Source organism: Oryctolagus cuniculus, chromosome 9 (genome assembly GCF_051225735.1).
Source record: "Oryctolagus cuniculus isolate XC-2025 breed Fujian yellow rabbit chromosome 9, ASM5122573v1, whole genome shotgun sequence".
Taxonomy (NCBI): domain Eukaryota; kingdom Metazoa; phylum Chordata; class Mammalia; order Lagomorpha; family Leporidae; genus Oryctolagus; species Oryctolagus cuniculus.
Genome location: NC_142875.1, coordinates 64,981,798 through 65,002,077, shown reverse-complemented (window position 1 = coordinate 65,002,077; position 20,280 = coordinate 64,981,798). Strand labels below are relative to the sequence as shown.

At 50.6% G+C, this 20,280-nt stretch overlaps 1 protein-coding gene across 1 annotated transcript in view; it reads left to right on the top strand.

Moving 5' to 3' along the window:
* SIAH3 (siah E3 ubiquitin protein ligase family member 3) overlaps positions 1-20,280 on the top strand; it is a 78,280-nt gene that overhangs the window by 1,144 nt on the left and 56,856 nt on the right. The gene's annotated exons all lie outside the window — the stretch shown is intronic.

Sequence of the window (20,280 nt, the reverse complement as noted above, 5' to 3'; positions counted from 1 at the left end):
TTTGTGCATCTGTGCACTGCCCTTTAGGAGAGCAGCCCGAAAATGAGGTGCCGGAAGGATCGCTCCTCCTCCTATAACCGCCAAGACTATGGGGAAATGAATGAAAAGCCACTGGGGGAGGGGTGGCGGGGGCGCCCGCAGCAGCTGCACTCCCCAGCGGTGAAACTCGGGGCTATCTTGCTGGGTCCTGGGATCAAAGGCGGACTTGGGAGTTTCTTAAGAGGTCAGATCTGTCATTCTGAGAATTGCCCTTGGGTAGAAAAAGTGCGGCTTGTTGCTTATCACTTTATAAACTCCCAACAGTCAGACTGGTGCCCCCTGGCCATCCCTGGAAATCCCCCTGGAAGGACAGCCACCTGGAGCCCTGGGGGCCATAAACCAGGGCGATTCCTGAGTGGAGCCGCCAGTGGACTGTTCTGGGGCAGCCCTGGTGCACCTGACCTAGGAACTGTGGCTCCCAGGCTGGGACCAATACCATCTGACACATGCATTTGTGCTTGCCCTGGCTTGCTCACTTTTTCCTCTTGTTCCCCTATTTCTTTTTTTTTCCCCTTTGTGGCTTAGTTTTATAAATGATAATTCACTCTCAGCCATTCTTGGCAAAGCAAGTGCATAGTATGCATATTAAAATAGAATTCTGAATTCCATTTTAGAGCCACTTTTGGGACTGCATTCAAACTCCCATTATTTTGTCACTTTACATTAGTTAAGTTCCCTGCGGCAAGAATTTTTGTTTACTCCTGTTTTGCATTTTAATACCTTCTAAGATTGTTCGCGAGACTTAGCCTCTCCAAAGTTTGGATTTCTCTGGTTCACTGACCGCGGCTGATGGTGGGAAGAGATGCTGTGGAGAGAGCCATCTGTGTTGTCTGCCTGGATACGGACAAGTGGTCCTGCCGCTGGGAGTCACGGGTGGAGGCCCCGAGTCAGCTCCGGCTGGCTGTGTGACCTCTATCTAGCCATACACCGTCGCCGAGTCTCCCCCTCTCTTCTCCGCCTGCACCGTGGACTTAAAAAGGCCGGTCCCGACTCCTCCATACCTTTGTGAGGCTGACAAGGGATACTAGAAGTGGGTGTGCTGTAGCTTACTCTCCTCTAAAAATAATGTGTGCTTTTCCAGATGATTTATGGGGTTCCAATAGGAACTCCAAAAGTTGTCACTGCAAGCCTGCAGGCAACTTCGAAATAATATAGGCAGTAACATCAAAATTGGTGGCATGTGCTTTGAGAGGCTATTTTCTGTGGCTCACCCTTTCACATACCATCTCACTCGGTTTTTCATTTCCCGTTACCAAAAAATAAATAAGTAACATAACCACTTGGAGGCTTTGCTCACTACAGGTAAACACAGCAAGGGAAGGACTGCTAGGGCATGGAACTAGGCACGCTATTCAGAGGACTGCTCCAACCAAGAAGAGACCCCTGCACCCCAGGGTGCCCCTGTGGGGGTCTTCACAAGGGCCCAGGTCCAGGTGGCCCGTTGAGCAAGCTTATATGAAGAAGAGCATCAAAGTTCAAAAGCAAGTTCTCTTTCTAAACATTCATTTCCATAAATAGACCAAAATATGCCTTGGATATAATAAGCATCTGATTTATCTAGGAGAAAAATATCCTTAAAAAAAAAAAAAATCCTGTGGCAATGTCCACCCAGAGTAGCTATTGATCTGTGCTACTCCCCTACACTGTGTGGCAGCTGAGCACGCTGAGAAGGGACTGAGGCTAGAGAGACTGCAACCTGGCTTTCCATCTTCCAAGTCCCAAAGGCCCAGGAGGGTCTGTGTGCTCCTGTTTTGCACATTATCCTCCCAGGCTTGTCCCAGGAATTCCGCCAGCATTTCAGGGGCTGAGGCAAGGGCTGAGTTATAACCAAGCAGACAAACTCGTGTGTGTTTACCGCACTTCTGTAGGTCACCTTCAATCTCAATCTTATTACGGTGATTACTCAGTAACCTGGGATCCCTTCAAGCAAGCTGCTGCCTTTCCTTCTAAATGGACAGCAGAAACTTGCTAGGGACTGCAGATAATCTGGTTAAGGCCAGCACACCCCTTAAAGTGCTCTTGAATTAAAAGGGACATTTGGAATAACTAGCCTTGAACACAAGACCAGCATCAAGTGAGTACCAAGCTGTGGGATGCAGATGCGACTCTGAGTTTCCTGGTATGTGTGTGTCTTGTCTGTAGGGATGGCTCCTTGCACAGTTTAGGGTTCAAAAGGAACACACACACACACACACACACACACACACACCCCGAGCTTTCCTTACCCCATGACAAGTGACCAGCAAGGAACCCATTTGCTTGGCAGCCGCCGGCACCCCTTCATTCCCAGAGGTGGTGGCAGCATGGCCCACAGGCTGCAGGGGGCGCTGGTGAGGGCCCTTGCTCCTGGTCCTGATTCAGCATCCCTGTCTCCCCATCGCCCTTTGCTTGGTTCCAAACCAAGAAAGCCTTTGTCTCCTGGCTCCTGTCCCATCCACACTCTTTGCTTCTGCAATGCCCTGCCTTCTGAAGGGTGGGACAGCCAGGCCCTGCACCAAAGCTGCTCCAGTAGTGCAGGCTGGGGCCCCTCTGGGGTCGGGCCTCAGTTTTCCCAAGCAGCTAAATGGAGGCTGGCTGAGTGACTTCCTCCTGTTAACCACAGCCTTTGCTAAACACGTTTCTGGGAGACTAGCAAAAGATTCTCTGGCAAACTTCCCAAAGGCCCTCCTTGATCCTTCTACCCTGCGCCAGCGCTGAGACCCCCACGCCCTCCTGGGCCTAGGAACTGAAGTGTTCTTACCTCTCCAGGGAAGGGAGGCTGTTCCTGCCTCCCTCAGCTGGTCCCTGCAGCTCCTCCGTGTTGTAAGCCATTAACCTTGGGTTTGCAGACAGGAGCATGCCCGCACGCACACACACACACACACACGCACATGCATGCACACACGTGTGTGGACACACTGGATGGGAGGGGCAGATGGGGCAATGATGGCTTTAACTCAAGTGGCTGCTAGATACAGATTGAAAACTGGAGCATTTCTGGGCTAGTCCTCGAAGCATCATGCCCCGGACCTCCTCAGACCAGTTTCAATGAATGTGTGCTGAGTTGCAGATGGGATGTAGGGTGGGGAGCCTTGGGGAGGAGGAGATAGAGAAGAGACAGGGAGAGAGCTGTAAGCCTCTGTGGTTCCCGGTTCCAGGGGCTCATCTTTGGAAATCCCCCTACCCCCGCCCTGGTGGCGGGTGTGCTTGCTAACCCTGCTTGACACAGCACAGCAGGTGGCTGAATGAGAGCTAAAGACCTGACCATTGTTTCCAGAGATTTAGCCGGTGGCTGGTGGCCTTCAGAGTGCGCAGCGTGAATACCTACTTTAAAGTAGTTGAAGGTTTCTTAATAGCCAGGACGTGGGTGACTCAGTTCTTCTCCGCTCTGCCCCCTCCGAGGGTCCATTCCCTTTCTCTGCCCCGTCTGGAGCCACTTCCCGACTCACTGGCTCACTAGCAGCTGGCTCGGAGGGGCCGGGGAGAGGGTGAGGGGGAGACCTGCAGCTGGGGCTTTCATTCTGCCAGCTTTATTCTAAAAAAGCTCCGCAGCCCCCTCTCGCCCTTGGGTTTCTGTAAATATTCTATGACACTCCACCGTACGGGCACCGAGCGGTCGCGCGGCTTCTCTGGTTAATGGTGATTGCAAATGAGGCTCCCGAGTCCCATAACAGAGAGCCCCAGAGCCCCGAGCAGTGATTTGGTTAGCTGCGTGCCGGTGGCGGAGCTGCAGAGCAGGCTGAAGCCGGTGGCGGGGAGGAGGTGAGCCGATTACCTCCCTACTGCATTAATCCAGCAGTGCCAAAGCCAATCTTGTGGAGTTCCCTTCACCATGATCCATCAGCCTGCAGGGACTGTTTGGGGGGAAATTAGAAAACCGATCCTGAACGCTTTCTCTGAAATCCACAGAGAGGTCAGGGTTATTTGGATAGCTGCCCGGGGGTAAGACAGCATTTTTTTTTTTTTTTTTTGGCAATTAGCAATAGGGAAAAAAAGCAACTGTCGGTGAAGTTATTTTACCCTGAGAAGTCCTCTTGGCCCAATCCGTTCTGTGCCCCATATTGAAGTGACGGTGATCTGTTGAGACACAGGTGTCCCATGGAAGGGGTCGACCTGGACGATGCAGAGCTACACTCCCACGGGGTCTGCAGCTCAGGGAATGACGGGAGAATGTCAAAGCCAGGAGACTAACCTTCCTTACTCTGAGGCCAAGAGGGGAACTACCTTGTGTTTTAGCTTCCGGTGGCTGATGTGATGGATCACCACCAACTCAAGGCATCAGACCATGGAAACCTGTGCTAGCCCAGCTGGGAAGCAGAGATTCAAAATCAACCTGGCCATGCCCCCTCCAAAGGCTCCAGGAAAGAATCTCACCTCTCCCAACTTCTGACAGTTCTGTGTGTTCCTTGGCTTGTGGCTGCGTCCATCCAGTTTCTGCTACATTGGTCATGCTGCCTACTCTTCTTCCCCGCGTGTCTCCTCCTTGCTGTCTGGCTTGATTGAGTTGGGGGCCCACCTGGATACCCAGGATAAGCTGCCCCTCTCAAGGACCTTCATTTCATCATGTCCTTTGTCATGGAATAGTCACTGTTCGGCCATGTAAGGTAATATGCTATAGTGCCCGGCACTGGGAGTGGACATTTCTTTGTGTGTGTGTGTGGGGGGGGGGGTCAACTCATTCTATGACTTTGCAAAGTCCACCTGTTTATAGTGACAGAACTGGGACTGAGAGTTAGGTTTCCCAATGCCAGACCTACAACCCTGCACGAGCCTAGGCTACCCCAGCATCCTACCCTGGGCCATCAGTGTGACCCCAGGGGCTGAGCCACCTCATCACCGGACACACAGTTGCTCAGCAAATCAGAGCCTCTAGATCCTCCTCCTCCTCCTCTTCCTCCCACCTTGTTCTCCTACACCCTCCATAGGTTTCTTTCCTTTTTCAAATAATATAGGGACCACAAATGTGTGCATGTCACATCTTAAAGACTAAATGGTGACGAGGAACACGGTCCAAAAGCTAGAGCTTTATAGTTCGCCTGGGGTGCATACTTTATAAGTGCAAGACATCAAGGTGGGGAGGAGCAGTGGGTGTTGGGGACAAGCGTCCAGCATGTGGGACATAGGCCTGAGTTCAAATCCTGCCTACACCACTAGCTGATGTGCAGCTTTGGACAAATGACTCATGCTCTTAGGGGTTCCTCCTTTTATGTCCTCCTTTGTACAAAGCAGAAAGCAGTGCCCCCTTCCTTGGTGGCTGTGAGTTTATGTAGCAGGGGTGGGGAATATCTGGCCCGCGGACCGCCAAATCATTTGATCCGGCCCTGTCAAGCCAACTGCAGGTGGGACTCAAAATTCAACACATCCATGGGGATGGCGCTGTGGTGTAGCAGGTAAAGCCACCACCCGTAGTGCTGGCATCCCATATGGGCGCCGGTTCAAGTCCCAGCTGCTCCACTTCCGATCCAGCTCTCTGCTATGGCCTGGGAAAGCAATAGAAGATAGCCCAAGTCCTTGGGCCCCTGCACCCACGTGGGAGACCAGGAAGAAGCTCCTGGCTCCTGGCTTCAGATCAACACAGCTCCAGCTGATGTGGCCATATGGGAGTAAATCAGTGGATGCAAGACACACACACACACACACACACACACACCCGCCCCAGCCGCCTTTCCTTCTCTCTCTGTGTAACTCTGACTTTCAAATAAAGAAATAAATCTTTTAAAAAAATTTGAATACATCCATAGCAGGCTAATTTTCAAGTGAATGATTTTGTATGTCCTAAGAATGATGTTAGAGATGCCCAAATAAATGACCCTTGGCAGAGAAAATGTTCACCCCTGGAACTACGGAGATGTTTGCCATAGAGAGCGGGGTGAACAGCAGTGGTCACTGTGACAGAGGTGGCTCTTTGCAGCTGGCTTCCACCCACACTCCCTACCAGCCATCGGCCCCAGCCCTCCCACCCTTGCTGCGATTCTCCGCACTCACCAGTTGTCTGTATTTGCGAACTCATTTCTCCTTGAAGGGAATTTTGAATAGCACAATGCCTTGCCTTACGTAAAAGTCAGATACCTCTTTAATGTTTGGCTTCTGAGAAAGTCCTGCACCCTGTTGGCTGCTGAGCCCCCAAGTCCAGTGGGACAGCTTCTGGCACAGTGGGGGGTGCTGTCAGTCACGGAGCCAGGAGCCATGCAGACAAATCACCTGCTCCAGCCATCCTGAAAACCTGCCCCTCATGACTTATGCATGATGTCATTAGCAGCAGCTCGAGTCTGCACACGGGTAGGTGGCTCTGCGATTTGGAGGGTCTCAGTCTGCGCGCTCACTGATGCCACTCAGAGATTCGGGAGGGTGGGCAGAGATCCGGAGGTGAAAGCAGCATGCTCCCTGCACATGCGCACATTTTCTCTCTGCCCCTCAGTCCCGCGCATCAGGCAGAAAGAGCTTCTCTCTGAGGGCTGCAGGGATGAGGACAGGGATTTGAGGACACAGCCATGGGATGAAGAGTGAGAGAGAGTGAGAGAGCGAGAGAGAGAGAGAGGTTCTGGCCCTCCCCAGGCTAGAAATGATTCCTGGATCCCACTGACATCAGAGAATTAAAAATCATCAACCTTGGCTTTGGGCCTTGTTTCTCTACACTGCAACCTGAGTTTCTACCTACCTACCCACATACACACACACACACGATGGTGGTTTCAAGTTGCCCACCTGGGTGGGCCCTGAATAGCAGTATGAGATCACAGGTTGCCAAGCCCAGTGGCCAGGGAAACCTGGTCCTAGCACAGTGTAAGAAAAAGTGGAGATGAACAAGATTCTTCCTGTTCACCTGTCTGTGACTGACCATTCCGTTCTCAGGAAAGAGGTAAGGCGAGAACACAAGTGGGGAAATCCGAGCAGAGTCCATGGGTTTTGGAGTCAGATCTAGTTTTGAATTCAGTGTTGCCTTTCTTAAGCAATATGTCTCTTTTTGAGAGGCTCCCTTCCTCTCTCTCTTTGTCTCTCTGTCTCTCTGTCTCTCTCTCTCTCTCTCACACACACACACACACACACACACACACACAATGAGTTCCCATTCACTGGCTCATTCCTCAAATGCCTACAATAGCTGGGGCCAACGCTGGGAGTCAGAAACCAAATCTATGTTTTTCATGTGGGTGGCAAGGGCCCAACTGCTTGAGTCATCCCCACTGCCTCCTCGGGTTTGCATCAGCAGGAAGCTGGAGTCAGGAGACGGAATCAGATATTGAACCATAGTACTCCGATATGGGACACGGGATTCATAACCAGTGTCTTTACTGCTGGGCTAACTGCCTCCCTATCCATGAGTAATATCTTTGACTTCAGCAACCCTGCATTTCCTTGTGGTCATTGTGAAGATTAAATAATGTGACAACATACACAGCTCAGATGTGACCCAGGCTCTTGGGAGAGTGACCAAACTTCTGTTCATATTGGATGTTGGAGGCGAGTAGGAAGGGAGAGTGAAAAGACCTTTCTGTTGAGTGATCAAGATTGAAGCAAAGCATGTTCAAGCGAGGAGAGCCATACGATGTTCTAGTTCAAGGTTCTGTGTAACCAAGGCGGCTCAAAGAGATGAAGGGAGTTGCACCAGGTTACAGTTGATGAGACTGAGGTTGGGTCTAACCCTAACATTCTGCATTCAGACTGCTCCCTGTCTGTGCCACCACACTGCTGGGAGACAGGCAGAGCCATGGAGGACACCGCCTCTCCAATATGTCCCCACAGCAGTGCCGGACAGCTTCTCAGGGGCCTGTGTCCTCTGGGCCTCACCAGTTGGGCAACAGTGAGCATTAAGGCAAATGTCTTTCTAGTGTCTCGAGTGCTAGCACACACGTATAGTGAGGGACAGGGGTGAGCAGCCACAAGAGGTCACCAAGGCCACACAGCCATAACCCAGACTTTCAAATAGCAGGCTAGATCAAGTTCTGCCACCTGAGGTTCCATTTGTATCTTGACCATGGAACCAGGATGAAATGCCTTCAGATGCCAGCCCAAGATCTGTAGCAGAAGAACAGGTGGATAATTCACAATTGTGGTCTAACTAGAAATGTCGGCTATACTCACAAGATGCTGTATCTCTTAATAATTTCTTGATCCTTTAATGTATTTTTAATCACGAATCTGTGATGAGGGAGCCACGTGCTACAGGGCTGTCTCCAAACCTTGGCATCAAAACCCCAGCAAGGAGAGAGTAGCTAGAGGCAGGGAGTGGCTGGACCTGCCCCCCCCCCCCCCCCCCCCGCCCAGGACAAAGCAGAAGGGAAGGCTGTTGTCTTTGAAGCAGGAAGATGACTTGGTTGGGTTAGCTCGGCACTACAAAAGCCCCACCAAGATGGAAACAAAGCCAGATCAGGAATGCAGGTTTCACAACGGAATGACCAGCAAGTCCTACCACCTGCCTCCTTTTTCTTTCTTTCTTTCTTTCAAGATTTACTTACTTATTTGAAAGGCAGAGTTACAGACAGAGAGGGAGAGACAGAGGGAGGTCTTCACTCCCCAAATGGCCGCAACAGCCAGAGCTGGGCTGATCCAAAGCCAGGAGACAGGAGTTTCTTCCAGGTCTCCTCATGGGTGCAGGGGCCCAAGCACTCGGGCCATCTTCCTCTGCCTTTCCAGGTGCATAAGCAGGGAGCTGGATCTGAAGTGGAACAGCCAGGACTTGAACTGCTGCCCATGAGAGATGGCGGCACTGCAGGTGGCAGCTTTACCCACTACACCACAGTGCAGCCTCAAAAAATACTTCAGGGAACTCTGCCATGACTTTACCTAAACACCCCTGACTTTAGGACCTTTAGGTGTCCTATAGAAAAGGAAATTTGTGGACTGCCGCCACGGCTCACTTGGTTAATCCTCCGCCTTGTGGCGCCAGCATCCCATATGGGTGCCAGGTTCTAGTGCCGGTTGCTCCTCTTCCAGTCCAGCTCTCTGCTGTGGCCCGGGAAGGCAGTGGAGGATGGCCCAAGTGCTTGGGCCCCTGCACACACATGCAAGACCAGGAGGAGGCTCCTGGCTTCGGATCGGTGCAGCGCCGGCCGTGGCAGCCATTTTGGGGGGTGAACCAATGGAAGGAAGACCTTTCTCTCTGTCTCTCTCTCACTTCTATAGCTCTACCTGTTAAAAAAAAAAAAAAAAAAAAAAAAAAAAAAAAAAAAAACTAGAAAAAGAAAAAGGAAGTTAGTTTACCAGGGCCATTTTTTTTAAAATGGGTCACCTGGTTTGACAGGTGGATGGGAAGTTGGCAACTCACACTGGTGGCCAGGCCTGGGAAGTGAGCTGGTCTTGTCCATCTCTGCCTCTCTCTCCAATGCCCCCGGGCGCTGCCCACACTGGAAACGCAGGTGCTCTCAGGCACCGGAGGAGCATTCAGCAGGCAACCCTCCCCCTGACCAGAAGACGAAACATCTCTTCATGCAGAAGGAAAAGGGTGATTTAAGAGAAGGTGGCGCTTGTCCTGCAGCACGTGTTCTCGGAGATCCAGAGGCCTTTGAAATCTGCCTTCTCGTTAGCAACTATGCTCTCTTGCTGATTTTTTTTTCTAAAATCAAACAGGAATGAAATTTTAATGACCATTTTCTACCCAATTTAACTCAGCGTCTACCTTGGTTTCTGGAAATCCCTTTCCTTCACCCCCTCCAAGCATTTTCTTTTTCCACACTGGGGAAAGGAGGCACGCAGGTGAGATACGCAGGCTCAGAGCCGAGTGGCAGATGGCTGGAGCCAGGGGCGCTGAGGGGCAGTGTGGGAGATAGGACACAAAAGCTTCGCAGCAAGCCCCAGCCCTCTCATCAGCTCGCCCTGACGGACACCTGCGACAGGTCCCCAAGGGCCGCGACTGCTCGCAGGAGAGGCTGCAGGAGGGTCTGCCCTCGGGGTCTGCTCGCCCCCCGCACAGCTCAGCGTGGTGGCATGGGGACCAGAGGATCCAGACCAGCCTGTGCCACGCAGAGCCCTGCCCAGGCCGCCTCGCGAGCAGGAGGGTTGATGAGCATATCAAGAAGTCGCTGCCTTGAAGCCAAAGTGATGCATCTGTTTGCGGTAATTAAATAAATGCCAGCTGGACTCTTCTCAGCGTGCTGACGGAAGCAAGTGGCAGAAACACAACACCCTCCAAGAATCAGAGAGGAATAGAAGCAGGAAGGCGAGCTCCCAGGCACTCACCACCCTCTCCTGGAAAATACTTGGCCAACGAAGCTTGCGCAGAACCTGGGGCCGAGCTGGCACTGGCCATTCTGGCTTCTTCCCTGCGGGCCCATGAGCATGTCATTCAACCTTGGCTTCCCGGTGTGTCCAAGGCCAGGGTGATCTTGCCCTTGGCCTTCCTCCCAGGTCATCTTTGATGTACAGGAATGGGTCTTCACGTTGAACCTATTGACGCGCTATCTTGGGCTCAAATGAGTTTGCAGCCATTTTCACCAAGTGGTGGAGCAAACGGTGAATAAAATGGAAATAAACTGGGGAATTCAGTGGGCTAATTTCCCAGCTTAACTTATTTGCGGGGAGGTTGGGGGAGAAAACAGAAATTTAGTAGAAAAGTGAAAGTTCCGGATATATTTTCAGTAACTCTCCATCAAGGACTTCAGCCTCAGAGGTGGATTCAAATTTAGTTGCGATGTTCACAGCTGTGTGGCCCTTGGCAGGTGACTTAACTGCCCCAGGCTCCATTTGCCTGGACTGAAATAAGAATGTGGTGTGAAGTTAATGAAGAATTAATGTGAGAGGCCTGTGAAGAGCAGCACCCTCTTGCCTTCGTAAACACCGGCTTTTTGTTTTCTTCCCACCCTCCCTCCCTCCCTCCCTCCCTCCCTTCCTTTCTTCTTCTTCTTCTTCTCTCTCTCTCTCTCTCTCTTCCTCCCTCTCTCCCTCCTTCCTGCTCTCCCTCCCTTCCTCCCTGCCTTTCTTCTTTTCATCATTAAGGGAATCTCCAGGAAATTCTCACATTATTTGATGAGTGGCTTAGAGAAGATCCCTGGGAACCGGAAAGCATTTGAAATTGTGAAAGGAACGGAGCCTTGTCGCATGGGGAAGCGACAAACGCTCGAGAGGGGGAACAACTCAATTAACTACTCCAAAGGCACCAGATGATGCTGAGAGAGTCTCGTCTTGTTATCTAGACACGGAATTAATAAGCCTAGTTCTCCTCTTTGGGAGAACTGGGAACAGAAAAGGGAACACAGTGCCAGGTACTGGGATGGCAGCTACCTGCACACTTACCGCCCAGCTACAAAAATAAGTCACAGTCAAATGCAGGTCTCCTTTACTCCTTGGGGGTGTGTGGCTATGTCCAAGCAGGCAAGGTAGCAATGTGGCAGCCACCAAGTTGTCCAGGCAACTGGGGGCAGCCCGGAATATCCAGCAGTGGGAAGCAGGACCACGGCCGCACGGTTGTGGACCATTTCTTGCCAGGCCCTGTCTCCAGGGAGTATCAAACCCCACCCCCGACCATTGCAGTGACCCCTGGATCCATGTGAAGCCCAGGGTTCAGACTGGCCCCCCCTCCCACCACGTTCTCTCCTGGGTCTGCATCCTTCTCCAAGGGTGTCTCCCCGGCTCTGTATCTCCGGGCAGAGCATACAGGACCAGCACACCCTCAGTGCTTGGTAAGCATCAGCGTAATTCATAAACTGAAGGCTCAGGACTGCAAGGATCGGCAGGAGAGTCGGGGAACTAAGCAGGTTATCGAGCCAGACGCTCCAGAACACAGGACGCAGGTGCGTACTTCCCAAAACGCACTCTAGCGTGGACACCTGGCACTGGGGGCAGCCGGTCAGTGACACTTGGCCCCACCTCCTCCCCAGGTGCCCCCCTTGTGAGGAGAATACTGGGCTTCTGAACCTGGGCTATGTCTGGCTCATGGGTAAGGCAAGTGACACAAGGGAACGTGGTGTGATACCAAGTGCTGGATGCTTGGATTCAGCCCTGTGACGTTGGACTTGGCGATTTAGCTTTTTTGGCACCTCAGTTTTCCCATCTATGACATGGGAATAATAATAGCCCCTATCTCCTGGGATTGCTCTGAGGACTAAATGAGTTAAGATAGGAAGTCAATGCTATACCAGTGTTAGCTATTATAGCAGCTGTCTTGGGACTCATCATTACCAGAGGTGAGGAGGGTGTCCTGTCCAGAGGTCCTGATGGCAATGGCAGTGAAAGGGGCGAGAAGAATCTGCTGGCTTCCATCTACTGGACTGTAACTGTTTTATTTGGTCATAAGCTGCTCATCTAGTTCTCCACCTGCCGTTGAGAAATGCTTTCAGTTCAATTTTTGAGAACCCCAAATGGCTACAACAGCCAGGGCTGGGCCAGGTCAGGAGCCAGGAGCCTGGAACACAGTGTGGGCCTCCCACGTGGGTGGGAGGTACCTGGACCATCTTCCATTGCTTCTCCAGGCCCATTCACAGGGAGCTAGCGGGGAAGTGGAGCAGCCAGGACTCCGATATGGCATGCTAGTGTTGCAGGCGGCAGCTTCACCCGCTGCTCCACAGCGCTGGCCCCTAACTTCTCATTCTCCGTGGGGTTTGAGGCCCAGAAGATTCTCTCCCTCTTCTCAAGTAAGCAGAAGCAGCCCCAGGGAACCCAGGAAAGTCAGGAAACAGGTCTGTGGGATGGCGGGGCCTTCACGATTGGACAGCCTTTTCTGTCCCCTGATAGAGATAAATGTTGATAACTCAATGATGATGAAAACATTGTGAAGTGTCAAGCACAGCATGTTTAGTTACAAAAGCTAGGAATAATTGCTTCAGCCTGGCTGCTAAGAAAACCAGTTGTGGAGGCCAGGATAATTCTAGGGAGAAATGGGCAAGTGGGGATTAATTGTTTAGAATGTAATGACTGCCGTGACCCAAACTAATGAGAGCAGACGGCAGTTTCCAATTTGAATTTCAGGAAGGAAATAGGCTGACTGGTATAGAATGGACAGACTGGCCTTTTTTTTTTTTTTTTTACACAAGCCTTGTTTGGGTAAAAATAAGAAAGCATTTTGCAAGAACAGCTTCTAAGAAACTAGCCAAAAGTCTGTGCCGGACGCCTCGGGAAAAACTCTTGATTGATTGTTAAAAGCCTTGGCTGAGCTCTTCCCGGAGGTCCTGGGCAGGTTGGGGGACTGCAAGGCCAGGGTGAGTCATCTGCATGCTGGGGAGAGGGAGCCGGCTCCAGGCGTGGAACCAGAGCAGCCCTGCCACTTCCCAGCTCCGACCTTGAGCAGGTCACTTTCCCTTTCCGAGTCTGTCCCCGTCTCGCTAAACCAGGATGGATAACGGCACTGATTCTGCCAACCTCAAGGGCCTATAGCAAAGAGCAAATGAGAAAATATCAGGCCAAATACTCAACAACCGTTGAATCGCCATGTGGGTAGAGAGGATTATTTGGAGAAATTACCCCCTTTCTGGTTCTTTTATTGGCTTTTGTAAGCCTGCTTTGTCCTAAAAAGAACTCAAGCAACCTGCTTATTTTCTGTAAGTTCTTGCAAAGCTGTGAGCGCCATGTGGAAAAACTGTCAGGACAAGAGCAGGTGCAGTACAGGAAAAGACCCAAGATGGTTTGTTGAGTCCAGCTGGACAGTGGCCTGAGGGCCCCAGGAAGGAGCTGAGCTACTCTAAGGGTCCTTGGGAGGAATGACCTTGATCTCTGCCCTTGCCAGGTCTTCAGAGAGCTAAATGATGGAGGAAAGATGAGCAAGAGATGAAGAAGTGATTCATGTGTTCAAGTGTTTATTTACTGGGCACCTGCCAAGGGCAGTGGTGCCAGAATGGAGAGATGGACAGGGTGCTTGGGGGTTGCCTGCTTAGCGGGCCCCTCATGGGAGAAGTCCCAGATCCTTCACCGGTTTCCCAATTCATTTCCAGTTTCCTCCCACCTGCTCTGCCTTCTGAGCTGCCATTGGTACAGGGGATGCTGACCAGAACCCCCCTGGACTGTCTCCACTCACTGGCAAGCAGACTCACCCGAGTCCCACCGGGAAGCAAGGGCTCCGCAGTCGTGCTTCCACGTTCAGAGTAGGTGCTCAGAGGGTTTAGACCTGCTGCTCCGAGGACAAAGGCAAAGTCAATGAAAAATAACAGGCATTGCCAAGAATGGCAGAACTTAGAACCCTTGTGCATTGCTGGTAGGAATACAAAATAGTGCATCTGATATAAAAAAAAAATGGTATGGAGTTGCTGGAAAAAACTAGTCTAGGGACTCGCATTGTGGCACAGCAGATTAAGCTGCTGCTTGTGACGCTGCCATCCAATACCGATGCGCTGGTTCGAGTCCCTGCTGCTCCACTTCCAGTCTAGTTCCCTGCTAAAGCACCTGGGAAAGCAGGGGGAGGATGACCAAAGTTCTCAGGCCCTTGTCACCACATGGGAGACCCAGATGGAGTTCCAGGCTCGCTGCTGGCAGCAGCCTGGCCCAGCACCAGCTATTGAGGCCATTTGGGGAGTGAGCCAGCAGATGAAAGATACCTCTCCCTCTCTCTCTCCATAACTCTGCCTTTCAAATAAATAAAATAAATCTTTTTAAGAGTAACATAGAATTACCTTATGACTTAAATTCCACTTGTGGGTATATACCCAAAATATTAAAAGCAGACTCAAGCAGATATTTACATACTCATGGGCATTGTAGCATTATTCATAATAGCCCAAAGGGAGAAACAACCCAAATTTCCTTCAACAAATGAATCTCTAAACAAAATATGATATAAACATCTAATGGAATATTATTAAGCCATAAAAAGAAATGAAATTCTGCTGCATTCTATATCCTGAATAAACCTTGAAAATATTATGCTAATTGGAATAAGCTAGACACAAAAGGACAAACATCATATAGGTCCATTTATATGAACTATCTCAAATAGCAAATCCACAGGGCAGAATATAGATTAGATGTTGCCACGCATAAGGGAAGGGAAAAAAAAGGTGGAGTTCTGTCTTAACAGTCATAATTTCTCCTTGCAGCAGTGCAAAAGTTTGGGGAAGTAGAGAGTAGTGATGATTGTATAAAATCATGATTGTCATTAGTGCTACTGAATTGTACACTTAAAAATAGTTGAAATAGTGAAATTTATCTTTGATATATTTTACCACAATAAAAAATATAGATTGCGCTCAAAGCAGCAACAACAATAAGACCAGGTCCCCAAACAAAGCTGGGCATGGTAGGGCCCTTGCTTGCTGGACTCTTTCATCCATGCTTCTTTCCCCTCTCTCTGAGCCGCCTGGGGCTGGTTAGTCCTCCTGTTCCCCCGTCTCCTCCCACCACTGGGCTTGGATTCCTCTTCCATGCTCCCAAAGTGGCCCCATTGAGGACAGTCCAGATCAGCCTCCTTGGCCATCTGCTCTCGAAGGCAGTCACTCCTTTTCTCAAAGGACGCACGTTAGTGGTGGGATGCCATCATGCGTTGCTTAATGATGGGGATATGTTGTGAGAAGTACATCCCTGGGCTATTTTGTCATTGTGTGAACATCATGGTGTGTACTTACACAAGGCTTCATGGTATGGTCTACTACACCTCTATGCCATATGGAATATTGCCCATTGTTCCTGTGGTACAAACCTGTTGCTAGAGTTTAGATGTCAGTTTGGGTGTCCTGCATAGGCCCCTGTGTTAGGGTCCTGCTACCCTTAAGGTCTTATGTTAATGGTGCATTGCCTAGCACAGAGCAAATGTTCAGTGAAGAAGGGTTTAACCAAGCCAAACTCTTCAGAGTAAATTTGGGAATAAAGAGAATTGTCTCTTGATCGACATAAATGATGTTCCCCACTCTGTAGAACCACCTGGGGACCACACGAGAAGCCACTGTAAGCCCAGAGCTCCACGGTCCTGCCTGACCCACCTTGGGCTGTGCCTCACCCTTGGGGAATCTGTAACCCCAAGCAACTGCTGCTTTCTGGAGCTCTCCCTCCCCCTTTCTAGAGAGCTGCTTCTGGGTACTTGGAGCTTGTATTCTGCAGGTCTGTCCTCCTAGACTGCACCAAGCCATCAGCAGTCATGACAGGTGACCAAGTGTTTGTGTTATGGCTGTGGGCAGAGCTCAGAGGTACAGAGGCACAGGCCACGTGCATCAGATGTGTGGTGGAGTCTCTCACACTTAGCCTTCTAGCATAGCGTAAAGATGTTCTCACAGTCTGTGGCCTAGTTTGAGACTCTGAACCATTCAGACAAATGGCCTATGGAGCTACCTGTGAGCCTTGCCATGGATCTTGCAAGTGTTAGGGGCTGGCCTACACTTCAGCTACACAGCAAAGTTGTGTCCTGGGACAGAAGCCTTATAGGGTGTGGTTCTCATGTCCTTGAGCCCCAGAGCTTTTCAAACTACAAGATACTGCTATACTAAGTAGAGATTACACACACACACACACACACACACACACTACATAGACTGTACAAAAGCACTTCAAAAATTTGTAGAAAATGGAATTAAAACAAGCTTATTTTGGTGCAAAGGATGTTGAAATCATGTATAGCTTTTTTTTTATAATGTACATTCTCCATGACCATTTTGAAGATCCTCCATATGTGTGTGTGTGTGTGTGTGTGTGTGTGTGATGGAATGGAATTTTTCAACAGGCCTGAGAGAAAAACACCCCTTAGTTTTTCCCTAAGGGGAAGAAGTGCAGAAAGAGAAACAAGCAGTACTGTTTCACCCCAAACTAGTTGGTGGGGGAGATGTCAGAAGAAGGGTTAGCTCTTGCAGTGGGTCTGGCTGGGGAGCAGCCCGGGAGGCCCACCTAGGACACAGCAAGTGCTCCACATTGTGATCTGAGAGCAGGTTACTGGGTCATGTGCATGTTCAAATCCAGCAGGCTGCACACTTGAGATTCATGCAGTTTACTCAAGGCGGTTTTTGGAGCCAGTGCTCTCGGGCCTGCCAGCCGTCTGCCCTGGAGCACGCTGCCAGGCCTTGCTCAGAAGCCTCACTTTACCCCATTGCAATGTGGGTGAGATCAGCACGTGCACCTCCCAGCACTGGGGAAGCAGTGAAAGAAGTGAGCGCTCCATCGGTAGTAGTTCTACATTTAGGACTATTAAGTATGTGATATCTACTTAAATATCACATGTTGATGCCTTGAAACTTGGAGATGTGAGGGTTTATTTTAAATGCACACACACACAAAATGAGTTCATTCCAGCCAAAACTCTCCTCCCTTCTAACTATGCTGTCAATACCACTGATTTTCACTGACTCGTTTTGTTTAAACTGCACTTGAGTCTAGATGCTGGCTTTTCTGCATGGTAAGCAGGTTTCCCCTTCACCGTCAGAGACTCTGTGGCTGAATTTAATCCTAAAGGAAACTAGAGCATGTTATTGGAAATGGTTCATTGAAATGACCTCTAGTGCTCTTGTCGTGGGCTCTACCTTGGGCCCCCTGAAAGAGGCTTGGTCCTGGCTGCATTTGATTCTTTATGGTAATGCACTGGCTATAAAAATACTCCACGTGGAAGCTCAGCCTGGATGCAGGGAGATTTTGACTGTTCTGTTAGGTAAGCTGGGTGTTAGCCAGCTTTTCATCAATGTCAGAAATACCAGAAGGGAGCTACTGAGGAAGGAAGAAGCTTGCCCTCAGTTTATTCAGGTTTGCTTTTGGAGGTTCACAGTCCAAGATCCAAAGGCCTTGTTAGTGTAGTGTCTGCTGCATGTGGTTAACGGCAGGACACAGGCACAGGCAGGATCACGTGGCAGGCCAGGGATCACAGGGAAAAGTTAGTCTAACTGAGCCGATAAACCACCCTTCTCACAGAACTACTTTCTTCAGGTCAAACTCCCAGAGACCTAAGGACTTCCCACTTGGCCCAGCTCCTAAACTCTAACTGGATCAAATCCCCATCCTTATTCAATTCTGTCAATGCAAGACTTTGGGGACCAAGCCCCCAACATACAGGCCCTTTGGGGATATCCAAATTGGTATCCAAACCACAACAGCTGGGATAGTAGTTTTAAGTCCCAGAAAATATCAAATATGCCTTTAATATTACAGTGCTGTTAAATTATGTTGTTTCCACCATCAGTTTCAAAGGGAGAGGTGGGCTTCAGCATAGACTCCAAGAGGCTTTCAGAGCAGCATCCATTCTCTCATCAAGCCCTTACCTGGTGTCTGCTAAGGACAAGGGACCATCCCAGCATGTGGGAAGAAATAAAGACCTTAAATGACTCTCCACTAGATGAGATGTGGGGACTGGGAACTGTATTTATTTATTTATTATATTTATTTTATAAAACAGTTGAAAATTTAAAGATTTATTTATTTATTTGAAATTCAGAGTTACAAAGAGGAGAGGCAGAGAGAGAGAGAAAGAGATCTTTCATCCGCTGGTTCACTCCCCAAATGGTCGCAATGGCCAGGACTGGGCTGATCTGAAACCAGGAGCCAGGAACTTCTTCCAGGTCTCCCACATGGGTGCAGGGGCCCAAGGACTTGGGCCATCTTCTACTGCTTTCCCAGGGCATAGCAGAGAGCTGGATCAGAAGTGGAGCAACTGGGACTTGAACTGGCACCCATATGGGATGCTGGCACTGCAGGCAGTGGTTTTATCTGCTATGCCACAGCTCTGGGCCCTGTATTTATTTATTTTTAAGATTTATTTATTTACTTGAAAGCCAGATCCTCAGAGAGAGAGGGAGAGAGAGAGTGAGGGAGAGAGAGAGAGATCTTCCATCTACTGGTTCACTCCCTGGATGGTCGCAAGAGCCAGCCCTGGGCCAGGCCAAAGCCAGGAGCCAGGAGCTTCACCTGTATGGGATACTGGCATCACAAATGGTGGCTTTACCTGTTGTGCCACAACGCCAGCCCCAAGACTGGAACTTTAGCAGGGGAGGTGGATTGCGCCCAACCCAAGCAGAGTGGAAGGCAGTCAATGACAGTCAAGAGAAGAGAGGGAGGAATCTAGTCCCCTGCGTTCAGCCCAGTCCACGTGTCCATCTCCCAGGGACAGTCCTGGAGGGCCCCGAGGTTGAAGTTGGTGTGAGCGTCAATCTCGAGAGGTCTGGTGGCCTGGGCGGGGGCAGGGCGGAGGGGGCGGCGCACTGCAGCCTCTGCAGCCCATAGCCTGCTGGCCCCTGTCACTTCTCTTTCCTCTGCCACCCACACAGAGCACTTGGGTCTTCCTAAAAGTGCCCCACCTTTCCTGCAAGGCTATGAACTCCTAGAGGGCAAATCCGTGTTTAATTTGAAGAAATGTGTCTAACGACGCCCCCCCCCCATGCTAGGTGCTGGGGTTGTGCTACAGCCCGTTACAGGGGATGAGGCGAGCGACAAGTGCACAAGAACACGGCTTGGGGAGTCGAGGAGGCCTTGCAGAGGAGGCTGCTACCTGGCCCACCAGACCACGAGTGTGCATTCACACCTACCGTGCGCCCTGAGCCATCCTAGGCTTTGGGGCTGTGTTAGTGGCTGAGATCGGGTCCCTTGTCATCTAACCCAGTGAGGAAGAAAAAGCTTCTGATAAGTAAATGAGTATATCAGGCAATGTTAACTGCTTCACAGAAATTAAAAGAAGTAACCATAAGGAGGAGGCCATTGGCTTGGTGGTTAAGACACCTACTTGCTGCATCTGAGTGTGGAGTTTGAGCCCCAGCTCCAGCTGCTGGCTCCAGACCCTTGGAGGCTCTGGTGAGGGCTCAAGTGATTGGATTCCTGACCCCACACAGGAGACCTGGATTGTGTTCCTGGCCCTCAGCTTTGGCCCAGGCCCAGTCCTGGCTGTTGCCAGGATTTGGAGGAGTGCACCAGCATGTGGGAGCGCTCTCTGCAAGGCAAATAAACTAAAACAAAATAACAAGTGACTTGGAATTAGGTCATCTAGGAAAGGCTTTTCTAAAGTGCAGTGTGAGCACAAAGTCGAATGAAAAGAACATCCCAGAACCAGCCACGTAAGGTTTGGGGGAAACAGCTTCCCGCAACAAATGAAGATGTAGCCTGGGACCCTGGGGTCCCAGCACCCTCTGGGTGCTGCAGGACCTGGGTGTTGGTGTCCATCAGCGAAGAAGAAAACTTTGAGTCAGGGAGCGGGAGGAAGTCAGGAACAGGTGGACAGGGCAGGTGTGGAGTCGGGGAGGGGCAAGGATCTGTGAGAAGAGAACCTGCCCTAGAACCCTGGGAGCTCCTAGCAGGAGAGTAAGCAGGCCGAGGGGCCATCAGTATGTTGCCAGTCAGAACAGGAGGGCAAGAGAAGGCCAGAGACCTGTTAGAGGCCCTCCCGCCATCCAGGAACGAAATGACAAGGACCCACACCCACGAAGGTGGCTGGGAGGCAGCAATCAC